Source organism: Miscanthus floridulus, chromosome 11, assembly GCF_019320115.1.
Source record: "Miscanthus floridulus cultivar M001 chromosome 11, ASM1932011v1, whole genome shotgun sequence".
In the NCBI taxonomy this organism is placed as follows: Eukaryota; Viridiplantae; Streptophyta; class Magnoliopsida; order Poales; family Poaceae; genus Miscanthus; species Miscanthus floridulus.
Genome location: NC_089590.1, coordinates 12,872,025 through 12,897,709, shown reverse-complemented (window position 1 = coordinate 12,897,709; position 25,685 = coordinate 12,872,025).

Genomic DNA, 25,685 nt, shown 5'->3' with positions numbered 1-25,685 from the left:
TGATCTAGGACTTTCTGGAAGGATCATAAAATTTCCTACAACTTTCATTTAGTCATCACAAGATGATTTAATAGATATCTAGGATAAACAATTCAATCATCCAGATCTATCTAGTAGACAAGCAAATTCTGACAGAAGAATTCTAACAGCTATAACTCCCAAACCATTTAGTCTATTACCATGAAAATTTGACACAAGTAATATAAGTATGTTATCTACAACTTTGTTAATAACAAGTTTCCCAGGAAATGTAATTATCATCATGAATTTAACAATACAACAGAAACTACTCCTGCAGCCATCTAGCGGAATTATAAAGCAATAATTAAGTAGCTGCTTATAACCTATCAGCTTCAAGCACAACTACCGTTATCAGCAGATCATATACATCACAACTACTATACAAAACATTATGTTTATGCCAAACTAATGTATTTCGGTACCTTTATTAATTTCTTTATATAATAAGGTGATTTATGAGATAAATATTTCTAGCGCTCCATAAATTCTGAGACAATTACATAGATTGATAGATGGGGCCCGCTGGTCAGTAGGACCCACATGTCAGTGATACCAGATCAGATGAGGTGCTCCGGCCAGCGTTATCTTGCCAGCGGTGAGGTCACTGGCGACGACAGTGACACCAACATGTTCCCCGTGATTTCCCGTACCCAATGGTACCCTTTGATGGACCGGTGGTGCACTAGAGCACCCTCACCAACGGTGATGGTGGCACAGCGGAGCTGTGCAGTGGCGCATTAGCCATCTCCAAGCATGGCATGCACTAGTGAGGACGGCTCCTCCATCTTGGTGGCCTGGCGTAGCACTACGACTGAGGATTAGGCCATGGTGATGCAGTGGAAAAGCTTGGCCACGTGCATGGCTAGGCGGAGGCGCATGGTGTGCTATGGTGGGGCTCTCCATTCCTAGCTAGCTAGCGGTGAGAGAGGAGTCTCCATCTAGCCTACTAGATCTAGGTCACAAGGTCATGCAGAGATGACTAAGAGCGGGGACTGGAGTGACCCCAAGACGGCTAGCCATGGTGAGCTCAAGCTCACGGCCATGGTGGACATGGTGGGAGCGGCGGTGTGTTCCTGCACTGACCGCACAGTAACGTCTAACCTAGTTTCTATCTAAGCATATGGACCACAAAGCGGCTATAGACTAGAAAAGAGGAGGATAGGAGGTGCAGTGGAATGATGTGGCTACGGTGAGCCGAGCATGCGTTGGCAGCTTCTATGATGGCGCAGTGGCGGTGAAGCAAAATGCACCCTTACCCTAGCTCGGCAAGTGGGGCTAGCAGGGTCAGGGTGGAAGAGGTGACGATGGTGGAGCTACTGGTGAGCTAGATTGGACGGTGGTGCAAAGATGGCGGTGAGTGGGCATGGCAGAGCGACAGTAATGGCGTGGTGGCATGGTGCTCCGCTTTGCTCTAGCGTTGGCGAGAGAGAGCGGGGTACGAGGGTGAAATGGAGCGAGCAGCAGAGGCGCATGCCTTATCCCTCCATGCTGGCCTGACCGGCTAGGCCGATGCCTGGCATACGGCCACCACACAGCAGTGCCTGGCCTACCCCCGGTTAGCCACTGACACTGGCATCAAAACAGCATCAGGCCCAGATGAACACGACTGATAGAGCGATTTCACGCAATCGTTACTCCTAAACCATTCGTCCTTTGCAAAAACTTCTTTAACAAGAATTGTAAAGCTACACGAGATCTACAACTTTGATTAAATGAGTTTAGTCTAGATTGGCCTAGTTTACAAACTATAGTGTATCAAACACAGGTTCATTGAAACTGGTAAACCGGCTCAAGACTTAGAAAATTTTCAAAGTTGAAAACAGTAATTCTATTGCTGCTTTTGGACTATTTTTGAGCATGCTATGACTGAATTAGGTCTTGACCCAAAAATAAAAGTTGTTACTCAAGTCAAGTACTACAACTTTGCTTAAGGGTGCACTGCCACGCAAACAATCTATGCTATAGTTCAACTTAGGTCAATCATGCAACTTGAAAATGATAACTTACACTATAGCCATGACTTAGAGGCCAAATTAGTCCAAGCCATGAATACCAAAGTTGTTCCAAATGACATTCTAAACATGTTAAAGGTACTCCTAGGGTCCGACAAACATTTTATATATTGGTCACATGCAAACCCTAGCATATGTAAAGCATTTAGTAACAAACACATGTGATAAAAAGCAATCAGAGATAAAACTTGAGATGCTCATGCTCATGAATGATCAATGATGCTTGTACTCATGCAATGCCAATGCCAAATGCATGCTTAACACCTAGGGTGTTACAGCCCCTATTAAGGTGGAGTATTGGACCATGTACTTCGATGGCTCCCTCACCCTTGAGGGGACAGGCGTGGGGTTTCTCCAAATATCCCCTAGCGGCGACAAACTAAGGTATGCCCTTCAACTCCACTTCTGGGCCACTAACAATGTTGTAGAGTACGAGGCGCTCCTCCATGGTATCTAGGGCGGCGTCGAGCTCGGATGCTTGGCACTTCTTTGTGTAAGGAGACTCTAAACTGGTTATCAACCAAGTCATGGAGTCGACTTGCTGCAACATCAAATGGAGGCCTACTGCACTGGAGGTTCAGAAGCTGGAGGACAAGTTTGACGGCATCGAGCTCCATCACATCCTATGGTGGGACAATGAGGAGGCCGACTCCTTAGCGAGGCTAGCATCCTCCCGAAAGCTTCCACCATCCAGAGTCTTCCTCAACATCCTTGACTGCCCCCACGATCTGCCTCGGGGAGGGCAAGGCACTAGCCCTAGCCAGCACCACCTCAACCTTGACCTATGCCACCGAAGGAGCACCATGCCCCAGGAGTGCGTGCTCACGTTCACCATGCGCAGCCGGCATGGCATCGAGCCGCTGGCTAACGCCCTTCCTGACCCACCAGTGCACCCCATGAAGCATAGAAGACAAGAGCCAGCTGCCCCCCACAGGGCAGATGATGGGCTACCTACTGAGGCCCTAGAGGCAACCCTAGGGTAGGACATCGATGCCCCTCTTGTGGACCCAGAGTTGGTCCACCAAGACCTCAGGGGCACGCTGGGCGGAGCTTCCGACTGTCCCCCCAAGACACTAGAAGACTAGAGGGAACCTTTCCTTGACTTCCTCGAGCGGGGGGTCCTCCCCCATGACATCGTAGACGCCCGCTAGGCTGGCCCGGTGAGCCAAGAGCTACCGGGTCCTTCACTGGACAGCTCTATCTCTAGAGCACCTCTGAGGTGTTTCTATGGTGCGTAACACCCTAGGTGTTAAGCATGCATTTGGCATTGGCATTCCATGAGCACAAGCATCATTGATCATTCATCAGCATGAGCATCTCAAATTTTATCTCTATGATTGCTTATATCACATGTGTTTCACTAAATCCTGGACATATGCTAGGGTTTACATGTGACCAATGTATAAAATGCTTATGGGACCTTAGGAGTACCTTAAACATGTTTAGAATGTCACATGGAACAATTTTGGTATTCATGACTTGGACCATTTTGGCCTCTAAGTCATGATTATAGTGTAAGCTACTATTTTCATGTTACCACTTTGACCAAAGTTGAACTATAGAATAGAGTGTTTGCATGACAGTGCAGCCTTAAGAAAAGTTGTAAGTACTTGACTAGAGTAATAACTTTTATTTTTGGGTCAAGAGCTAATTTAGTGCTTAACATGGTTAAATAGGGATCACAAGAATCAACAAAATATTGTTTTCAACTTAGAAAAATTTGTTGTCATGAACTGAGTTTCGGTTTCAATGTACCCTACTTTGAAGCTTTGCAATTTGAAAATCATGGGCGAATTAGAAGAAACTTTCTAAATCAAAGTTATAGATCTCATGTAGCTCTACAATTCTTGTTAATGAAGTTTTTGCAAATAACGAACAGATTAGGAGATAGAGGTGGATGAACTTGTGCTATTAGTCACTGATTGTGGGCCTAATGGCCGCGGACTGTCGCGCCATCAGTGGCCCACCTGGGGGTAGGCCAGGCGCGCCACGTGGTGGTCGTATGCCAGCGCCGGCCCTGCCGATCAGGCCAGAGTGGGGAGAAAAGGCGTGCGCCTCTGCTGCTCGCCCCATTTTGCTCTCGCACCCCACTATCTTTCGCCCACGCAGGAGCAAAGCGGAGCACAACACCGCCGCCCCATTGTTGTTGCTCTGCCGTGCCCACTCGCCGTCATCGCAGCTCCACTGCTCGATTCCTCATGCCAACAACTCTGCCACCTCCACCTCTACCTCCCTGAACCACTACTACCTCACATCGTACCTTGGTAAGGCCCCAATTCACCTCGCCTCCACCGTGCCATCACTAGAATGCCGCCGCGCTCTTGGCTCGCCACAGCCAACTTGCACAGAAGCACCTCCGCTCGCTCTCTCTCTAGTCTCGTCTTCCCTCTAACACTAGTAACTCACGCTGGTGACCAATTAGCCTCTACCGCCGTGTGTTCGCTGGAACACGGTAGCGCACCACAATGCCATTGCCGCCGCTGAGACCTTCACATGGTCGGAGTTCACCGCCGCCTCGTCGAAACCCTAACCAACCCTGGCTAGCTTCATTAGGTTACTGTAAAGCCGTAACGAGCCTCGCCAAAGCACACCGCGGCCAAAGAATGCCGGTGTACTACCACGCTGCCTCCGCCGCCCGCCATCACCACCGGCGAGGGTGCTCTAGTGCACCGCTGGTCCAAAGAGGGGTACCACTGGGTGCGGGGATCACGAGGAATGCAACAGTGAAGATAGTACCAATGGAGACCACGCCGTCGGTGAGCTATCGCCTGTCAAACGACGTCCTCTGTTCTGTTTCACAAACGGGTGGGTCCCATTGATCGCGGGCACCAGCTGTCAGCCTGTGTGTGTTTTGATTTTCTGATTTATTTTCTAGATGTGAATGTATGTTTCAAAAATTCATATCTCAAGCTAGGAGTGTCCAATTTTTGTGAACCAAATTTTATTGGATTCCTCATGAAGTGTAGCATTTGATAAAAATATGAAATGCATTGTTTCTGGTATTTTTCTAGGAGAATAAAATGGAGCTAGATAAATGCTTTTTAAATGTTTTCAGTATTGTAAAATGCATAACTTGAGCTAGGAAAGTGATAAAATGTGATTCTAATTTTGCTGATCTTGTGTTGACATGATCTAGCTAATAAAAATACTAAACCAACAGTAAGTATGCTTGGAATATGGTCTTCCTATTTAATCTTAAATAATTGCTAGTTTCTGGTGAAAATAAATGGGGTAAAAATACATAACTAATGATCATGCAATTTTTTTCACAGTGATATGGTGCTCGGATGAATGTAGGAAAAATATGAAATATGTCGTTTGACACTTTTCACTATGCTAAACTATTTTTGCTAAAATAAGCCTATGCAACTTGTCATTTTTGAAGAGATGGCTATACTTATCCAAATGCCATGAAATATGTACAGTAGACTTTTGGGGATATATGTAGGCTATTATAATTTTCTCAGAATTTATTGTGCACTTTTGGTGTAATTTCCTTATTTCACCTTAGTTTCCAAGTAAATTAATAAATACATTTAAATAATTTATTTGGGCTTGACCATCATGTTTTCTAGAGTGTATATGATGCCTATGAACTATTGGAACCCTTGGTTGTGCCCAAATTTGATTGCTTGTATGTAGGGATGAAAACGGATCGGATATGAACGGATATCACTCATATTATATTTGTTTTCATATTTTTGTTCGGATTCGGATTCGGACACGGATAGCGTTCGGATACATATATGAATACGGATTGACTCGGTTACGGATACGAATAATGAGTATCGAATACGGTATGAATCGGATTCGGAGAAGGTCGGATACAAATATCTATTCGGATATTGAGTAAAAGCAGCATATATATAGTTCATTTTTTCATTTGAGAAAGTTTGAACAAAATGTAGTTCAAATTTCACAAGTGTGTGACATGGTTTCAGAAAGTCTATATGAGATTCAAGAATTTGTGACTACTGTTTGATAAAACTTTCTCAAATGGAAAAATGAGCTATGTAACAATTGTAGATCTTGCTGAGATGATCAAACTTGGTATTCAGAGTTTTTTCATCTGAGGTCATTTAGTGTCTCATTTGAGCAAGTTTGACCAAGTCAAATTTGGTCAAATGAAAAAACAACACTTTGACTCTAGTATTATGAACTCTAAATGACTTCAAATTGAAACGTTTTGAATACCAAGTTTGTTCAACTCATCAAGATCTACAATTGTTGTTTTGGTCAACTTTCCATTTGAGATAGTTTGGACGGTTCAAATTTGTGATTTTTAAATTTTGACGCCTACAAACTAGTTTTTGGAACCCTAGATTGTCTCAAATTGAAAAGTTTTGAATACCAAGTTTGTTCAGATCATCAAGATCTACAATCCTTATATAGGCCATTTTTTCATTTGAGAAAGTTTGAATAAAATGTAGTTCAAATTTCACAAGTGTGTGACATAGTTTTAGAAAGTCTATATGAGATTCAAGAATTTGTGACTACTGTTTGATAAAAATTTCTCAAATGACAAAATGAGCTATGTAACAATTGTAGATCTTGCTGAGATGATCAAACTTGGTATTCAGAGTTTTTTCATCTGAGGTCATTTAGTGTCTCATTTGAGCAAGTTTGACCAAGTCAAATTTGGTCAAATGAAAAAACAACACTTTGACTCTAGTATTATGAACTCTAAATGACTTCAAATTGAAACGTTTTGAATACCAAGTTTGTTCAACTCATCAAGATCTACAATTGTTGTTTTGGTCAACTTTCCATTTGAGATAGTTTGGACGGTTCAAATTTATGATTTTTAAATTTCGACGCCTACAAACTAGTTTTCAAAACCCTAGATTGTCTCAAATTGAAAAGTTTTGAATACCAAGTTTATTAAGATCATCAAGATCTACAATCCTTATATAGGCCATTTTTTCATTTGAGAAAGTTTGAATAAAATGTAGTTCAAATTTCACAAGTGTGTGACATGGTTTCAGAAAGTCTATATGAGATTCAAGAATTTATGACTAGTGTATGATAAAACTTTCTCCAATGGGAAAATGAGCTATGTAATAATTGTAGATCTTGCTGAGATGATCAAACTTGGTATTCAAAGTTTTTTTTATCTGAGGTCATTTAGTGTCTCATTTGAGCAAGTTTGACCAAGTCAAATTTGGTCAAATAAAAAAATAACACTTTGACTCTAGTATTATGAACTCTAAATGACTTCAAATTAAAAAGTTTTGAATATCAAGTTTGTTAAACTCATCAAGATCTACAATTGTTGTTTTGGTCAACTTTCCATTTGAGATAGTTTGGATGGTTCAAATTTGTAATTTTTAAATTTTAACGCCTACAAACTAGTTTTTGGAACCCTAGATTGTCTCAAATTGAAAAGTTTTGAATACCAAGTTTGTTTAGCTCATCAAGATCTACAATCCTTATATAGGCCATTTTTTCACTTGAGAAAATTTGAACAAAATATAATTCAAATTTCACAAGTGTGTGACATGGTTTTAGAAAGTCTATATGAGATTCAAGAATTTGTGACTAGTGTTTGATAAAACTTTCTCAAATGACAAAATGAGCTATGTAACAATTGTATATCTTGCTGAGATGATCAAACTTGGTATTCAGAGTTTTTTCATCTGAGGTCATTTAGTGTCTCATTTGAGCAAGTTTGACCAAGTCAAATTTGGTCAAATGAAAAAACAACACTTTGACTCTAGTATTATGAACTCTAAATGACTTCAAATTGAAAAGTTTTGAATACCAAGTTTGTTCAACTTCTCAAGATATACAATTGTTGTTTTGGTCAACTTTCCATTTGAGATAGTTTGGACGGTTCAAATTTGTGATTTTTAAATTTCAACGCCTACAAACTAGTTTTCGGAACCCTAGATTGTCTCAAATTGAAAAGTTTTGAATACCAAGTTTGTTAAGCTCATCAAGATCTACAATCCTTATATAGGTCATTTTTTCATTTGAGAAAGTTTGAAAAATATCCGGATAATATCCGTTTTAATAATCCGGATATATCCGATAATTATCCGGATTATCCGATATCCGCCGGATATCGATGATATTACATCCGTATTTGATATCCGCCTAAGATATCCGTTTTATTATCCGTATCCGAAAAAAATTACGGATATCCGAGTAACTATCCAGATAAGTGTTCATATTTGTTCGGTCGAACGGACGGTCGAATAAATATCCGTACCGTTTTCATCCATACTTGTATGCAGCCAAATATTAATTGCTCTATAATTCAATTATAGTGACTGTTAGGACAGTTTCAGTTGTTAAGTAAATTGTATGGGTAAGATGATGTTTGCTGTGAATCTTGTCAATAATAAAGTTGTATATAACTTACTTATATTGCTTGTGTCAAATTTTCATGTCAATAGGCTAAATGGTTTGAGAATTATAGCTGTTAGAAGTTGGTCTCTAGAAATGCTTATTCTCTAGAAATTTCTAGATAGACCTGGGATGTTTACTTATTTTGACTAGGATAATGATTTAATCACCTTTCGGTGATTAAATAAAAGTTGTAGGAAATTTTATAAGCTTTCCAGAAAGTCTAGGATCATAGTATTTGGTTGAGTAGAACTTCAGATATAGCTACAATAAGTAGCTGCTATTTACAGCAGGAAATGACTAAGTCAATTGTAGTTGTTTGTCTTATGAGATGCTTGTGTAGATGCTTAGGCTAATTGAGATTAGTTGTTAGCTGCAGGTTCTAGGCCTCTTATAGATGATGAACAACTTTACCTTAGATTACTAGAACTTGGTGAGTGTATGTTTCTTGTATTATAGAAGAGATATACACCTACCTAGTAAAGACCAACTAGAAGAAAGTCATACCTCTACTTGGTCAATGAATGCTAAACTTATCATACACCTTGCGGATATCCATGATCAGGCATATGCAATTTATCATCTCATCTCTTATGCATTCATGATACTCATTTGTGCATATGCATTCAATAGGTTCCCCGGAAGGAGTGATGCTTCTCGAGTTCAAACCTAGGCATTAGGAGGAGCAACAGGCAGCCCAGGAGTAGGAAGTTTAGGCAGAAGGATAAGCCAATGTAGAAGGTCTCCCTAAGTGTCTTGACCACCAACCATTCTCGTTCTTGAAAGGCAAGCCCCGGAGCATTATAAGCCTCCTATGTTTTTACAAATATCACTTGCTGCATATATTATCCTTGTCTAGACCAATATATCTTGAATCCTTGATAGGTCTAGGATCAAATATATGCTTAGCCTTGCTTAGTCTGGTAGAAGCCGGGTGATTTCCTATCACCTACAAGATATAGGTAGATATCTAATCACGGTTAGCTATAATTGCTATTGTGGAAATAACCATCTGTTGATGAATGAAAAGGAGACCGGACAGGATTATGATAGAGAAGCACAAGGCATGGAGGTCTTGGTGTCTATTTATCCCCATTTGTGTCGGTTAAGGACCGATTCGCTATATGTCCTCATGTCATGTTGAACGCATGCCTAGCACTTAGTTGGCTAGATAAGTCATTCCGACCACAAAGCCAAGTAGCTCAATTCAGGCCGAGCCTCGGTAAGTGAAAGTGCGCACAATGGAGGCAATAAGTATGTGTGGAGAGCCAATGGCGTGAGTCCAAGGGTAGGTTTGAGTCTAGATCTTCCTGGCAGATTGGTAGAATCTCTGAGGGTGCAGCGCTGATCGGACCCACGAAGTTGGTTCCTGAGTTGTACCAAAGGTGACCCGATGCAACACGATGGGGAAAGTATGGGTTTGTGTTAGGAATAGTTCCCCAGCTGGGTAGGAATCGATTTGAATCACTATCTCTCTCGGATAGTGAGAACTAGACTGAGCAGCGACAACGTAGAGTAACTTAATGGATACTTGATGGTTATAATGATGCTCAAATTATTCATATAACCGGATATGGTTACTAATGCTTGTTAGTTTAATCAAGTGGTTGCTCTAGTACAGGTGCTAATCTAGAGATGCTTAATTGAATAGGTATTCCAATTGATGCTAGAGGTACTAAATCTCCAAGTTATGTTACTTAAGCTTTTATGTAAAATGTTGTCAAACTAACTCCACCGATAAAGCCTTGCATACTCCTTGGTGTCATATTATTTATGGTTTATGATGGGTAAGTCTAGCTGAGTACATTCTCGTACTCAGGGTTTATTCCCTCTTGTTGCAGATGACATAATGTATCATGGGTATTGTAAGAACTGCCATCATCCTGCCGTGGATGAGGACTAAACCATGGGGCATGGTGCTCCTGAGTTATCACCTCTGTTCTGCTTTTGCTTAGAAATGGCCATGGTACTCGGATGTATTTGAACTAAGTGTGATGTTGATGTCAAACTACTTTGCTTCCACTATTTAAACTTGGTTTGTAATAACTATGTGAACTCCGATGTATGTGAGATACTTGTGAACTATTTGTGAACTATGATGTAACATGTGACAGGCTGTGTTGAATCATGTATGATCTTGGTTTGTATGTTGGTTTGTTTGAGATCCTTCATGATTTCATCGAACTACTAGGTTTATATGGGCTCAAGTATGATGGTTTGATCGCTTCGATGATTGCTATTGTACTTGTGCTCTTATAAATTGGATGGTTCTATTACAACTGGCATCGGAGCAAGGTTCAAGACTAAACTGGTCATATGGGTATTTAAAATAAAGGTTTTGTTTTATAAAATCAGTTTGACAACTTATCGCTATATATAGGTGTGTTAAAAGTCTGAATTTTAAATTTAGAGTACGCCAGTGGTCATATATTTAATGCCCAGTTAAGGACTATCAGGTGGCTAATTAAGTACTAACATGGGGGTTTTTACTTTCGTTGTCCATACGGCGTGCTATTGTATGGATGCCATTCACTTGAGTGGTAATGTATGGATCGAATGTCTCTATGCCCAGGTAAGTTGATAAGTGGCACAACCACAAGATGTGAGCGTACGGTCGGGGAGAGCTAGCTTTGATATGGATGTATAAGCATGCTTGCATGTGTGTATGGTGTGTATTTAATTGTGGGTAATAAATTGTCATTGGGTAGCTTTGATATGGAAGTATATGTATGGGCATACATATATGGAAGTATTTAGTTGCAACCTAGAGCCAAGATTTACATTTTTGCATATATAATTGTTGGGATGGGCTGAAATGAAATTCTTGTGCAGGTACACTAATAGTGAAACATGTAGCCCGATTAGTTACGTATATTGAGAGAATGTATGTATGCCACCGTGTATGTCATTAGAATTTTAAATTTTTCCTAAGATTCATGAGGACATACAGAACGTGCATGCACCATGTTCACTCATGCATTTACATTGTTGCATCCCTCCCTTACTTATAATTGCTTACCCCATTCACTAAAATTCTTCTCACATATGATATCCTCTCACAAGAATTGCACACTTTGCTATAGATGGCAGCACTAGGAGCCCTGCCTCGCAGTGACACATTCCTAGCTATGTTTGGCACTCCTACCTTGTTGTGGAGGGTGCTAAACTAAGTTGGGTACACTGAGCCACCCTACTACTTCTGGAGGGAAGTGGTAGCTGAGGGGCAGCCATGGTATGATGTACGGGTGACCATTCTAGCCCATGCAGATGATCCACTATGGCAGGGTTGGAGTATCGAGTCAGATGGGCAGTCTCCTTAGGAAGGTGCCCAAGTGGTAGCTTTGGAGGCACTAAGTGAGATCTGTCAGGAGTTTGGTGATGAGCTTGTCAATGGTCTAGCCAGAACCTTTCCCTAGGTGGATCCTGTCAGTGACTGTTTGGATGCAACCAGGGTGGCAATGCACTGGTAAGAGACCGTGATGAGCGAGGAGAGAGCTCTAGTGCTGGTATGAGTGCTACGTTCGCTGTCCTGAAGATGTTCTACTCCTGCTAAGACAGCTACATTAGCTGCATGTTAGAGCTCCAGCGAGCACAAGCCACACAACGCCAGCTGTGAGGGCATGTGCGCAGGCATCGAAGGGTAGCTAAAGAGGCTCAGCGGGAAACCGATAATGCTATTATAGCTCTAGAAGCTCACCGGGTTCAGTTGGTGAATGCTGTTGCAGAAAGAGATGCAGCTAGGGCTAAGTTACAGGACATCCATGCTGAGAGGTACAAGGTCATTCGCCTTGCTGAGAATAGGGAGGCAGCTAGGATCCAAACTATGTTTCAGGCTGCTAGGCAGGCAGCGGAGTTTGATCATAGAGAGCATGAACTCATACGCCAGATAGAGGAGCTTCAGCTAGATGTTCATCATCTCAACAACTTGGTGAACCCAATTCTTCCTCTAGCTCCAGCAAAGGAAGAAGATCCCAATGTGTTGATTGCTGAGGACAATGGCATGGAGGTGGACATGAGGCTGAGCCTAAGGAAGAGGTCGAGCCTTTTGAGGATGACCACGGTGATGGTGTGTCCAACATCGATAGCAACCACCCCGAGGAGTAGCTTAGCTATAGTATCTATAGAACCAAGCATGCTTAATCTATGTTGTTGGTGAACCTTCATAAATGTCCAATTTGTGTGCTAGCAAGTATTGGCATGTATAGGAATGCATTGCTGATCGTTAAGTAATAAAATTGGTGATGTTGTTTTGTGGAAATGAATTATTATGCCTCTATTTTATTGTATGAATGTTAAATTCTCTCCAGTAAATTCAGTTTGGCATAATTATATAATTCCTCTACAATTTTTTTGGCATCATCAATAATTACTTGTGGTTGCAATTCTGTAGATGACGCGCACTCGTAGGGGAGCTGGTGGAGATGATGCGGGTGGTAGTGGTTCCCATGGCAATGGCAATGAGGACCTCCCACCACCACCACATCCCACACCAGCAGAGATGATGGCCTAGCTCATGGAGACCCAACGTTCCATGGGAGAAGTGTTGCGCGGTCTTGTGCAGAATGCTGGCCTATGGACGAGGAAGGGACCAACACCAAGGACCTGAACCTAACCAGTTCAGCACTTTTAAGGACTTTCTTGACACCAAGCCTCCTACCTTTAAGGAAGTAGAGGTAGCCATTGCAGGCAGATGAATGGCTAAATACAATTGAACAGAAGTTCCATCTCTTAAGGCTCATAGAGCAATTGAAGATAGAATATGCATCGCACCAGCTATAGGGGCTTGTAGGCATTTGGTGGAGTCATCATCGATCCACTTTGCCTGAGAATGCTCAAATTACCTAGACCAGTTTAAGGCTGCATTTAGGGGACATTATACTCCCCCACGTCTTATGAGCATGAAACATACATAATTCATGAGGCTGACATAGGGTACTAAGAGCCTAACTGAGTACCTACATGCCTTTAATAATTTGTCAAGGTATGCCACAGAGTTTGTGGATACTAATGCAAATAAGATTGCTAGTTTCAAGAGAGGGCTTAGTCTGAAACTGATGAAGACCCTAGCTCATAGCAAATGTGCCACTTTCAATGAGTTTGTTAGTGATGCTCTAGCTCAAGAGAACTAAAACAACATCTATTCAGCATCTAAGTGTCGTAAGAGAGCTTATGAAGTAGGTGCATCTCAGCCAAAAGCTTCTATTGCTGTGAGACCTTAGTTTCGCCCACCTGCTCCAAAGTATAGACCACCTTATAAGAAGGTACAGACTAGTGAGACCTAGAAAGTGTATTGCAAGACCTTTTCTGTTGCCCTACCAAAGGGTAGCATAGGACAAGGAAGCTAAAGCGTTCCACCTAGCAGCATGCCATGCTGGAACTACAACAAGACTGGCCATTAGTCAAGAAATGGCCCCTATCCCAAGAAGAACAACAACCAGAAGCAGGGTAATCCAAATGCACGTCAGGGACACATGTACTATACCACCCTAGAAGAGATCCCTTCAGGTGAAGTTGTTACTGCGGGTACGTTTCTTGTGAACCAACACCCCATAGTTGTTTTTGTTTGATTCTAGAGCTTCACATTCATTTATAAGACAAATATTTGCATCCAAGCATGATCAAAGGGTAGTTACTATAGATAAAGGTGGTTATTGCATAAGTGCAGCTAGAAATAATATCTCTACCAACCAAATAGTTAGAGATGTGCACATCTCAATAAGCAACCGAGAGTATACCTCAGATCTTGTAGTATTGCTAGGGTTGGGGATAGATGTAATCTTGGGTATGAAATGGATGAGTGGCCATGGAGTTCTCATTGACACTTTGACTAGAACTATCATGTTGAGAGAACCCTAGAGTAACGATGCTTTCCTAGTACCACTTCCTAGAAATTTTGATCTCTAGAACTTCATTGGTGCTATTTAGACCATGACCCTCCTTGATATTGTAGTGGTATGTGAGTTTCTAGATGTGTTTCCAGATGAATTGCCTGGGTTGCCATCCCGATAAGGATGTAGAGTTTAAGATTGAGCTACTACTAGGTACAGCACCCATCACTTGGTGGCCATATAGAATGCCACCAAATGAGCTAGCCGAGCTTAAGGTTCAATTGCAAGGGCTTTTAGAGAAAGGTCTCATTCGACCTAGCTCATCTCTGTGGGGTTGTCCTACCTTATTTGTGAAGAAGAAGGACAAATCCTTGCGGATGTGTGTGGACTACTGACCACTTAATACCGTAACGGTCAAGAACAAGTATCCTTTGCCTCAGATTGAAATCTTGTTCGATCAATTGTCAAGGGCTAAGGTGTTCTCCAAGATTGATTTGAGGTCTGGTTACCATCAGATTAAAATCAGACCAAAAGACATACCTTAAACTGCTTTCTCCACTAGGTATGCCATGTATGAGTATTTGGTCATGTCCTTTGGGATGACAAATGCTCCTGCATATTTCATGTATCTGATGAATTCAGTGTTCATGCCTGAGCTGGATAAGTTCGTGGTTGTGTTCATTGATGACATTCTGATCTATTTAGAAAAAGAGGAGGATCACGCGGAGCACCTGAGAGTTACTGTTAACCAGACTAAGGGAACATAAGTTGTATGCTAAGTTTAGCAAGTGTGAGTTTTGGCTTCGAAAGGTACCTTTTCTAGGGCACGTGCTATCAAAAAATGGGATCTCCATAGACCCCTCTAAGGTACAAGAGGTGATGGATTGGAGGGCCCTGACTTTAGTTCATGAAGTTCAGAGTTTTCTTGGTTTGGCAGGTTACTACCGTTGGTTCATTCTGGACTTCTCCAAAATCACCAAGCCAATGATAAGATTGCTTCAGAAAGATGAGAATTTTGTATGGACTCCAGAGTGTGAAGCTACTTTTCACACTTTATAGACTTTGTTGACTTCAGCTCCTGTTTTGGCATAACCTGATATCGAGAAACCTTTTGATGTGTTTTGTGATGCATCAGGGACCTGGTTTGGGATGTGTTCTTATGTAGGAAGGTTGAGTCATTGCTTATGCCTCACGTCAGCTGAAGAAGCATGAAGTCAATTACCCAACTCATGACTTGGAATTAGCAGTGGTTGTCCATGGATTGAAGATTTGGAGACACTATTTGCTTGGCAATGTGTGTCATATCTACAAAGATCATAAGAGTCTTAAGTATATCTTCACTCAACTCGAACTGAATATGAGACAGAGAAGATGGCTAGAATTGATCAAAGATTACAATTTAGAAGTACATTATCATCCTGGCAAAGCGAATGTTGTTGCAGATGCTTTGAGCAGAAAGTCTGAGTTCAATTCTCTGTTAGAAGATGGCTTCAATTTGTTACATCCTGTTGTGCTGCACTAACATTATGATCAGTTGTTCTCTTGAGAGCAAGATCATCGAGCTTCAGAAGATTGATCTGGGTGTGTTCCACATCAAAAGAAAGATGAAAGAGCAAGATACTAAGCATTTCAGGATAGATGAGAATGGTGTTCTATGGTTTAAGGATAGACTGGTAGTGCCAAAGGATAAGGAACTTAGAAACCAGATCTTCGGAGAGGCTCACTCTTCTAAACTATCCATTCATCCGGGTAGTAGCAAAATGTATCAAGACTTGAAGAACCATTTTTGGTGGACCAAAATGAAGGAGATTGCAGCTTATGTTGCTAAATGTGATAATTATTGTCGAATTAAGGCTGTTCATTTGAACCTGTTGGACTGCTTCAACCACTGTCCATTCTAGGTTGGAAGTGGGAAGAAGTTAGCATGGATTTTATTGTTGGACTTCCACCTACTCATAAGAATTATGATTTCATATGGGTGATTGTGGATCGCCTAACTAAGTCTGCACATTTCATTCTAGTTAGAACCAACTACCGACCCCATGAGTATGCTGAGTTGTATATATCCCACATAGTATGTCTACATGGCGTGCCAAGAACCATTGTATCTGACAGAGGGACATAGTTCACTGCTTATTTTTGGGAACATTTGCACAAGATGCTAGGCACCAACTTAGTCAGAAGTTTTGCCTATCACCCTTAGACCTCTAGGCAAACTAAATGTGTAAATTAAATATTGGAAGACATGTTGAGAGCTTATGTCATCTCTTCAAAAGGATCATGGGAAAATGGTTACCTTTAGCTGAGTTTTCATACAATAATAGTTATCATTAGAGTATTAAGATGGCTCCTTTTGATGCTTTGTATGGTCGTAAATGTAGAACTCCTTTGAATGGGGTTGAACCCGAAGAAAGGAGATACTATGGTATTGATTTTTTCAAAGAGGTTGAAGAGTAGGTGCATATCATTCAACAACATATAGAAGCCACTCAATCAAGGCAAAAAAGTTATGCGGACAAGAGAAGAAGACCCATTGAATTTGAAGTAGGTGATTATGTATACCTAAAAGTGTCACAAATGAAAAAGGTACAATGGTTTGGGGTAAAAATAAAGCTTGCACCTAGATATGTAGGTTCATATCCAATCATTGAGAAAAGCGGAAGAGTAGCCTACAAGATCTAGTTACCTCTAGAAATGTTTGCGTGTTCCAATGTAGGCTATCTTCAATGTTTTTCATGTATCCCAATTAAACAAATGTTTGCGTGTTCCAAAAGAAAGAGTAGAGGTTAGAGATATCAAGTTAGAATCAGATCTAGCTTATGAAGAGAAGCCTAGTACAAATTATAGATAGCAAGGATAGAGTAACCTGGAACCATGTGATCAAGTTTCACAAAGTGATGTGGAATAATCATAGCGAGCAAGATGCTATGTGGGAAAGGAAAGATTATTTACGTGAGGTTTATTCCTCTTTTTATGAAAAATGGTAGGTCTTTCGAATCTCAGGACAAGATTTCTATAAGGGGGAGGGGTTGTAACACCCTAGGTGTTAATCATGCATTTGGCATTGGCATTGCATGAGCACAAGCATCATTGATCATTCATGAGCATGAGCATCTCAAATTTTATATCTATGATTGCTTATATCACATGTGTTTGTCACTAAATGCTTTACATATACTAGGGTTTACATGTGACCAATGTATAAAATGAATGTGGGGTCTCAGGAGTACCTTAAACATGTTTAGAATGTCACATGGAACAACTTTGGTATCCATGACTTGGACCATTTTGGCCTCTAAGTCATGATTATAGTGTAAGCTACTATTTTCATGCTATCACTTTGACCAAAGTTGAACTATAGCATAGAATATTTGCATGGTAGTGCACCCTTAAGCAAAGTTGTAGTACTTGACTAGAGTAACAACTTTTATTTTTGGGTCAAGAGCTAATTCAGTGCCTAACATGGTTAAATAGGGATGAACTTGCGCTATCAGTCGCTGATTACGGGCCTGATACTGCGGATGCCGTGACGTCAGTGGCCAACCGGGGGCAGGCTAGGCGCGCCACGTGGTGGCCAAACGCCAGCACCGGCCTAGCTGGTCAAGCCAGCGTGGGGAGAAAAGGCATGTGCCTCTACTGCTTGCTCCATTTCACTCTCGCACCCTGCTCTCTCTCACCCATGCCAGCGCAAAGCGAAGCACCGTGCTGCCGCACCATTGCCATCGCTCCACCGTGCCCGCTCGCCTCCATTGTAGCTCCACCGCTCGATTCCTCGCGCCAATAGCTCCACCTCCTCCACCTTTACCTCCCCAAACCACTACTACCTCACGTCGTGCCTTGGTAAGGCCCCAATTAGCCTCGCCGCCACCGCGCCATCACCGGAGCGCCTCCGCTCGCTCTCTCTCTCTCTAGTCTCATGTTCCCTCTAACCCTAGTAACTCACACTAGTGACCGATTAGCCTCTACTGCCGTGTGTTCGCTGGAACGCGGCAGCATACCACCGTGCTATTACCGCCGCCGAGACAACGCGGTCAGAGTTCACCACTGCCTCATCGGAACCCTAACCCACCCTATCTAGCTTCATTAGGTTACCGTGAAGCTAAAACACACCTCACCTAAGCACACCGCGGCTGGAGAACACCGGTGTACCGCCACGCTGCCTCCACCGATGAGGGTGCTCCAGTGCACCGCCGGTCCAACAAGGGGTACCACTAGGTGCGGGGGATCACGCGGAATGCAATGGTGAAGACACTACCATCGGAGACCTCGCCATCGACAATCTATCGCCAGTCAAACACCGTCCTCTGTTCTGTTTCGCTAACGGGGGGGATCCCGTTGACCGCGGGCCCCAGCTGTCAGCCTATGTGTGTTTTGATTTTCTAATTTATTTTCTAGATTTGAATGTATGTTTCAAAAATTAATATCTTAAGCTAGGAGTGTCCAATTTTGGTGAACCAAATTTTGTTGGATTCCTCATGAAGTGTAGTATTTGATAAAAATATGAAATGCACTATTTCTAGTATTTTTCTAGGAGAATAAAATGGAGCTAGATAAATGCTTTTTAAATGTTTTTACTATTGTAAAATGCATAACATGAGCTAGGAAAGTGATAAAAATGTGATTCCAATTTTGCTGATCTTATGTTGATATGTTCTAGCTAATAAAAATACTAAACCTACAGTAAGAATGCTTGGAATATGATCTTCCTATTTAATCTTAAATAATTGCGAGTTTATAGTGAAAATAAATGGGGCAAAAATACATAACTAATGATCATGCAAGTTTTTACACTATGATATGGTGCTAGGATGAATGTAAGAAAAATATGAAATCTACTGTTTGACACTTTTCACTAGGCTAAACTATTTTTGCTAAAATAAGCCTATGCAACTTGTCATTTTTGTAGAGATGGCTATACTTATCCCAATGCCATGAAATTTGTACAGTAGACTTTTGGGGACATATGTAGGCTATTGTAATTTTCTCAGAATTTATTGTGCACTTTTGATATAATTTCCTTATTTCACATTAGTGTCCAAGTAAATTAATAAATGCATTTAAATAATTTATTTGGGCTTGACCATCATGTTTTTTAGAGTGTATATGATGCCTATGAACTGTTGGTACCTTTGGTTGTGCCCAAATTTGATTGCTTGTATGTAGTGAAATATTAATTGCTCTATAATTCAATTATAGTGACTATTCGAATAGTTTTGGTTGTTAAGTAAATTGCATGAGTAAGATTATGTTTGCTGTGAATCTTGTAAATAACAAAGTTGTAGATAACTTACTTATATTGCTTGTGTCAAAGTTTCATGGAAATAGGCTAAATGGTTTGAGAGTTAGAGCTGTTAGAAGTTGGTCTCCAGAAATGCTTATTCTTTGGAAATTTCTAGATAGACCTAGTAAGTTTTACTATTTTGACTAGGATAATGGTTGAATCACCTTTTGGTGATTAAATGAAAGTTGTAGGCAATTTTATAAGCTTTCTAGAAAGTCAAAGATCATAGTATTTGGTTGAGTAGAACTTCATATATAGCCAAAATAATTAGCAGCTATTTACAACAGGAAATGACTAAGTCAATTGTAGTTGTTTGCCTTATGAGATGCTTGTGTAGATGCTTAGGCCAATTGAGATTAGTTGTTAGCTACAGGTTCTAGGCCTCTTACACATGATGAACAACTTTACCTTAGGTTACTAGAACTTGGTGAGTGTATGTTTCTTGTATTATAGAAGTGATATGCACCTACTCAGTAAAGACCAACTAGAAGAAAGTCATACCTCTACTTGGTCAACGAATGTTAAACTTATCATACACCTTGCGAATAACCATGATCAGGCATATGCAATTTATCATCTCATCTCTTATGCATTCAAGATACTCATTTGTGCATATGCATTAAATAGGTTCCCCGAAAGGACTGACGCTTCTAGAGTTCGAACCTGAGCATCAGGAGGAGCAGTAGGTAGCCTAGGAGCAAGAAGTTCAGGTGGAAGGAGGAGTCAACGTAGAAGATCTCCCAGAGTGTACTAACCACCATCCATCCTCGCTCTTGAAAGGCAAGCCCTGGAGCATTATAAGCCTCCTATGTTTTTACAAATATCACTTGCGTCCTATATGTTTGATGCATTATGTTATAGGAGTTGATTGGAAACACTTGTTGCATATATTTTCCTTGTCTAGACCAATATATCTTGAATCCTTGATAGGTCTAGGATCAAATATATGCTTAGCCTTGCTTAGTCCGGTAGAAGTCGAGTGATTTCCTATCACCTGCAAGATATAGGTAGATATTTGATCATGGTTGGCTATAATTGCTATCGTGGAAATAACCATCTGTTGATGAATGAAAAGGAGACCTGGATAGGATTGTGATAGAGAAGCACAAGGCATGGAGGTCTTGGTGCCTTTTTATCCCCGTCTGTGTTGATTAAGGACCGATTCACTATGCGTCCTCATGTCATGTTGAACGCATGCCTAGCACTTAGTTGGCTAGATAAGTCATTCCGACCATGAAGCCGAGTAGCTCAATTTAAGCCGAGCCCTAGTAAGTGAAAGTATGCATAATGGAGGCAGTAAGGATGTGCAAAGAGCCAATGGCATGAGTCCAAGGGTGGGTTCGAGTCCCGGTCTTCCTAGTAGATTGGTAGAATCTCTGAGGGTGCGATGTTGATCGGACCCGCGAAGTTGGTTCTTAAGTTGTACCAAAGGTGACCCAATGCGACCCAGACAGGGGAAGTATGGGTTTATGTTAGGAATAATTCCCTAGCTGAGTAGGAATCGATTTGAATTGCCATCTCTCCCAGATAGTGAGAACTTGACTAAGCAGCGGCAACGTAGAGTAACTTAATGGATACTTGATGGTTATGATGATGCTAAAATTATTCATATAACCAGATATGGCTACTAATGCTTGTTAGCTTAATCAAGTGATTGCTCTAGTATAGGTGCTAATCTAGAGATGCTTAATTGAAGAGGTATTCAAATTGATGCTACAGGTACTAAATCTCCAAGTTATGTTACTTAAGCTTTTATGCAAAATGTTGTCAAGCTAACTCCATGGATAAAGCCTTGCATACTCCTTGGTGTCATATTATTTCTGGTTTATGATGAGTAAGTCTAGCTAAGTACATTCTCATACTCAAGGATCATTCCCTCTTGTTGCAGATGACATGATGTATCATGGGTATTATAAGAACTGCCATCATCCTACTGTGGATGAGGACTAAACCATGGGGCATGGTACTCCTGAGTTATCACCTCTGTTTTGCTTTTCCTGGAAATGACCATGGTACTGGCATGTATTTGAACTAAGTGTGATGTTGATGTCAAACTACTTTGCTTCCACTGTTTAAACTTGTTTTGTAATAACTATGTGAACTCCGATGTATATGAGATACTTGTGAACTATTTGTGAACTGTGATGTAACATGTGGTGGGTTGTGTTGAATCATGTACGATCTTGGTTTGTATGTTGATTTGTTTGAGATCCTTCATGATTTCATCGGACTACTAGGTTTATATGGGCTCAAGTATGACTGTTTGATCGCTTTGGTGATTGCTATTGTACTTGTGCTCTTATAAATTGGATGGGTCTGTTACACGGTGTGTCACACTAGAGGAGGGGAGGGAATTACTCCTCGACATCCACGGCGACATCTATGGCCAACACGTGTGGCCACGCGCCCTCATGGGAAAGGCTTTTAGACATGGCTTCTACTAGCCCACTACCCTCATCGATGCTTGAGACCTCATCCAGACATGAAAGGGGTGCCAGTACTATGCCAAGCAGAGTCACTTGCTAGCCTAGGCGCTCTAGACTGTTCCCATCACCTAGTCATTCACGATCTGGTGCCTCAACATGCTTGGGGAGTTCAAGAAGGCGCCCAGGGGCTTCGATGACCTCCTAGTTGCCATCGACAAATTCACTAAGTGGATCGAGTAGTGAGCAAAGGAACAACACCAGGCGGATGTCGACATGCTCGAAGAAGAGTGGAACACCGCCATGGTGCGGTTTGCCGGCTACCATCAAGGACTTCATTGCTATCATGCTAGACGAGTACACGAGTGTTCCTTTGTTGTAGGTGATCTCATCCTCCAGAGAGCCACCCCATCCAAAAAGGGCCACAAGCTGTCTCTGCCCTGGGAATGACCCTTCTATGTCTCACGGGTGATCTAGCTAGGTGCCTATAAGATCAGCACCATGTCAGGGTATGAGTACGATAATGCCTAGAACATCAAACAGCTATGTCAATTCTATCCATAGCTCATTCCTTATTGTCTTTCATTTATCATACCTCTAACCCCCTAGCAGCAGCCCGCCCCTTAGTGGGGCAGAAGTGACATCCCACGCAGAAGGGGGCACCACCCGGGCTTCAAGGTCGGCTCCCCTAAGCTTCAAGGTCACCATAGGAAGGACTTCGAAGTGCGAGGGACGCTCGGGAGATAAGTCCACGCGATTGTAGCTAGGACACTCAGAAGCATCCCGACTATTGGATGAGTGATGTCCAAGTATCAACCTCAAGCTGCTCATGGTGACCCAATGAGGGAGGCAGCGAGCCGTCAAGCACTGATAGACGGGCTTAGGAACTATACGAGTGGCTCAGTCAAGAAGCTGAGAATCTCCCCCCTAGGGGACATGACCAAGGCATGGAACGACCATAAACTTGGGGTTCTCATGAACTTACCCGCTAGTTGCACGGGCACGGCAATCTTGGCCAATGAGGCTATTGTCATGGTAGCCTAGTCCATCAAGGGAATATCAGCCCTATAATAGAACCGTCCAATTTATAAGAGCACAAGTATAATAGCAATCACTGAAGCGATCAAACCATCATACTTGAGTCCATATAAATCTGGTAGTTCAATGAAATCATGAAGGATCTCAAACCAACCAACATACAAGCCAAGATCATACATGATTCAACATAACAAGTCACATGTTACATCACAGTTCACAAATGGTTCACAAGTATCTCACATACATCGGAGTTCCCATAGTTATTACAAACCAAGTTCCAATAGCAGAAGCAAAGTAGTTTGACATCAACATCACACTTAGTTCAAATACATGCCAGTACCACGGTCATTTCCAGCAAAAGTAGAATAGAGAGGATATCTTAGGAGTACCATGCCCCATGGTTTAGTCCTCATCCACGGTAGGATGAAGGTAGTTCTTACAGTACCATTAATGCATTGTATCATCTGCAACAAGAGGGAATAAACCATAAGTACGAGAATGTACTCAGCTAGACTTACCCATCATAAACTAGAAATAATATGACACCAAGGAGTATGCAAGGCTTTATCGGTGGAGTTAGGTTGACAACATTTTGCATAAAAGCTTAAGTAACATAACTTGGAGATTTAATACCTTTAGCATCATTTGAATACCTATTCAATTAAGCATCTCTAGATTAGCACATGTACTAGAGAAATCACATGATTAAGCTAACAAGCATTAGTAACCATATCTGGTGTATTAATTTGAGCATCATCATAACCATCAAGTTCCATCAATTAATACTATGTTGCAGTTGCTTAGTCAAGTTCTCACTATCTAGGAGAGACGGTGACTCGAATCGATTCCAACCAGCTAGGAAATTATTCCTAACACAAACCCATACTTCCCCCGTCGGGGTCGCGTCGGGTCACCTTTGGTATAATTCAGGTATAGTCATGGGTCCAAGCAGCAGCCGCACCCTCAGGGATACTACCAGTCTACCAGGAAGTTTAGGCCCAGGCCTACCCTTGGACTCACGCCACTAGCTCCCCACACATACTTACTTCCTCTAGTGTGCGCACTTTCACTTACCGAGTCCCTGGCCTGAGTTGAGCCTACTCGGCTTCGCGGTCAGAACGACTTATCTAGCCAACTAAGTGCTAGGCATGCGTTCAACATGACATGAGGACATATAGCGAATTGATCCTTAACCTACATAGATGGGGATAAATAGGCACCAAGAACTCCATGCCTTGTTGCTTCTCTATCACAATCCCGCACGGTCTCCTTTTTATTCATCAACACATGGTTATTTCCACGATAGCAATTATAGCCAACTATGACCAGAAATCTATCTATATCTCGCAGGTGATAAGAAATCACCCGACTTCTATCCGGACTAAGCATGGCTAAGCATACATTCAATCCTAGACCTACATAGGATTCAAGATATATTTGTCTGGACAAGGAAAGTATATGCAGCAAGTGGTTCCAATCAACCCTTATTACTTAATGCATCAACATAAAAGGACTCAAGTTGATATTTAGAAAACATAGGAGGCTTAGAATACTTCAGGGCTTGCCTTTTAGAAATGAGAAAGGTTGGTGGTCAAGACACTCAGGAAGATCTTCGACATTGACTCCTCCTTCTGCCTAAACCTCTTGCTCCTAGGCTACCTGCTGCTCCTCCCGACGCTCAGGTTCGAACTCGAGTAGCGTCACTCCTTCTGGGGAACCTATTGCATGCATATGCACAAATGAGTATCATGAATGCATAAGAGATGAGATGACATGATAAATTGTATACGCATGGCATGGTTATCCGCAAGATGTATGATGAGTTTAACATTCGTTGACCAAGTAGATGTACAACTTTCTTCTAGTTGATCTTTACTGAGTAGGTGCATATCTCTTCTATAGTAGAAGAAACATACACTCACCAAGTTCTAGTAACCTAAGGTAAAGTTGTTCATCAATAGTAAGAGGCTTAGAACTTGTAGCTAACAACTAATCTCAATTAGCCTAAGCATCTACACAAGCATCACATAAGACAAACAATTACAATTTGACTTAGTCATTTCCTAGACTATCAACAACAGCTACTTATTTTGGCCATATCTGGAGTTCTAGTCAACCAAATACTATGATCTTGGACTTTCTAGAAATATTATAAAACTGCCTACAACTTTCTTATAGTCATCTCAAGATGATTCAATGGATATCAAGGTCAAACAAATCAATTTCCCAGATCTGTCCAGAAATTCCAAAGAATAAGCATTTCTGGAGACCAACTTCCAACAGCTATAACTCTCAAACCATTTAGCCTATTGCCATGAAAATTTGATACAAGCAAGATAAGTAAGTTATCTACAACTTTGTAATGACAAGGTTCATAGCAAACATCATTTTACCTATGTAATTTACTTAACAACAGAAGTTGTCCAAAACAGTCACTATAATTGAATTATAGAGCAATTAATATTTTACTGCATACAAGCAATCAAATTTGGGCACAACCAATGGTACCAACAGTTCATAGACATCATATACACTTTAGAAAATATAATGGTCAAGCCCAAATAAATTATTTAAATTACTTTATTAATTTATTTGGACACTAAGGTGAAATAAGAAACATATATCAAAAGTGCACAGTAAATTCTGAGAAAATTATAGTAGCCTACATATGACCCCAAAAGTCTACAGTACAAATTTCATGCCATTTGGATAAGTATAGCCATCTCTACCAAAA